This window comes from Sprattus sprattus (genome assembly GCF_963457725.1).
Source record: "Sprattus sprattus genome assembly, chromosome: 3".
Lineage (NCBI taxonomy): Eukaryota > Metazoa > Chordata > Actinopteri > Clupeiformes > Clupeidae > Sprattus > Sprattus sprattus.
The window spans coordinates 10,469,298-10,471,797 of record NC_137922.1 but is presented as its reverse complement, the minus strand read 5'-3'; the positions used below and the strand labels follow the sequence as shown (position 1 = coordinate 10,471,797).

Sequence of the window (2,500 nt, the reverse complement as noted above, 5' to 3'; positions counted from 1 at the left end):
TATGCGATCGGGTCCGTTAATTTATTTGTCCGTTTGTGGACAAGATTTCTCAGAAACTACTGGGCGGATCTTTCTGAAATTTTCACAAGAGGTGGATCTTGGTCCTGGGACACCCCCATTAAAATTTCAGGATGATCCGGATTTGTGTACCTCCTTGCTGGAGGTCAGAAATCTCGGATTGCTCTTGTTCACAATACTTTTGACAACTTGTCATTTGACCAGCGTATATGACGGCTTGTCGGTTAGGTTTGGAGTGCGTATTAATGCCGCAAAAAAATGATTTGGACTAATGCATGAAAAGTATGCACCATCAATACGGTCACCGGTTTTCCATGGCAGATTTCAGGCCTCCTCAACTGTCAATGAGCCGTCCCAAAAAAAAAACCCTGACGTCCAAAGACCTTGGAAGGCCATGAAAGAGCCGGGCGCCATCTGCCCCATGCCGCTCTCACATGGTGGAAAGTGGGCGTTGTGCTGCCAGGTGGCGAGAGGAGCTTGGCTGTTTGGCATGACTGGAATAGCCCGTAGGAGGCGAGATCTGCACTGGCGCATACGGCACACACTCACACACTCTCCCTCTCTCCCTCAAACACACACTCACACACTCACACTCTCTCCCTCTCTCAAACACACACTCACACTCTCTCCCTCTCTCTCTCTCTCTCTCTCTCAAACACACACTCACACTCTCTCTCTCTCTCTCTCTCTCTCTCCCTCCCTCTCTCTCAAACACACACTCACACTCTCTCCCTCTCTCAAACACTCACACTCTCTCAAACACTCAAACACACACTCACTATCTCTCCCTCTCTCCCTCTCGCTCTCTCTCTCAAACACACACTCACACTCTCTCCCTCTCTCAAACACACACTCACACTCACACACTCTCTCTCTCTCTCTCTCTCTCTCTCTCTCTCTCTCAAACACTCTCCTCTTTCCCTCCCTCTCTCTCAAACACACTCACACTCTCTCTCTCCCTCTCTCTCAAACACACACTCACACTCTCTCTCTCTCTCTACCTCCTCTCTCAAACACACACTCACACTCTCTCTCTCTCTCTCTCTCTCTCTCTCCCTCTCTCAAACACACACTCACACTCTCTCTCTCTCTCTCTCTCCCTCTCCCTCTCTCAAACACACAATCATACTTTCTCCCTCTCTCAAACACACACTCACACTCTCTCTCTCTCTCTCTCTCCCTCCCTCCCTCTCTCTCAAACACACACTCACACTCTCTCCCTCTCGCTCTCTCAAACACACACTCACACTCTCTCCCTCTCGCTCTCCCAAACACACACTCACACTCTCTCTCTCTCTCTCTCTCAAACACACACTCACACTCTCTCCCTCTCGCTCTCTCAAACACACACTCACACTCTCTCTTACTCGCTCTCTCAAACACACACTCACACAGACACATTGGTCCCACCGGTATGCAGATCTGCTTAGCGCGGTGTTGCCGCAATTTTGTGCCTGGCAATCAGCCACGATCACATCCCAATCACCCTTCATGCATATAATTAGACAGGCGACTAAGCATTCGGCAGACCCGGGTACTGACAGGAAACCTCCCGTTAAATCTCTGTGAAGGCTACACCTGCACAAAATGTGGATTTCTCCAACAGGAAAAAGGGGTAATTTGAAGAAAGTGTAAATTGGGCTTGGCAAAAACTCAATGTATTGTTTCTTTAATATCTCACAACAAGGCCATTTTGACAGCTGTTAAAACAGATGCTTTTTAGTTAATCAACGAACCAATAGACAGCCCACTGAGTAAATAAAATAGGAGTGCATCTGCTAGAACTTGGAGAGAATGGGTGTGTATTTCGTGATGGATTAGTGAGTCAGGTCTGGGATGGATGTGTGTGTTGTGTGTGTGTGTGTGTGTGTGTGTGTGTGGCGGTTGAGACCCAGTGACAGTGAAGACAGAGGAGCCTGCCCTGAGGAAGTGACAGCACACACTGGTGATCTGGACGGGCACCGAGAGCAGGAGTCGAGCAGGAAGGATGAAGAGGTAAGGGGGGGGGGGGGGGGGGGGGGGGAGAGACAGGGGGAATGACTGCTGCTCAACAGAGGTCTGACAGTGACAGGAGAACCCGCTGTCAGCTCACTGCTAGAGGGCTCAACCTGCGCTGACACCTAAGCACTCAGAGTGTGAACACACACACATGCACAAAAACACACATCCACATAGATATACTGTAAACTAACATACCCCCCCCCCCTCCCCCACAAACACAAATACAGTGGAACAACCATATCTGCTGATTCGACCCTCATGGTTTCAGTTTTCCACAGCCCGAAAATATTCAATGGAAAACTCCCAAATTAAATGGTTCCTAAGTTTAAAATTCCATGCCTATCCACTCTTATTACACCGCCTAATATGTGTCTCACGTCTTTAAGCACATCCCATTTCACATGTGTGTCTGTCTTTGGTTCCTCCAGTCATTTAGTCCTTATTTCCTTCAAGGGACTAGAACATATTGAAAGGAAGACAG

At 48.6% G+C, this 2,500-nt stretch overlaps 1 protein-coding gene across 1 annotated transcript in view; it reads right to left on the bottom strand.

Annotated features, from left to right (window-relative positions):
* ube2f (ubiquitin-conjugating enzyme E2F (putative)) overlaps positions 1-2,500 on the bottom strand; it is a 22,737-nt gene that overhangs the window by 6,400 nt on the left and 13,837 nt on the right. The gene's annotated exons all lie outside the window — the stretch shown is intronic.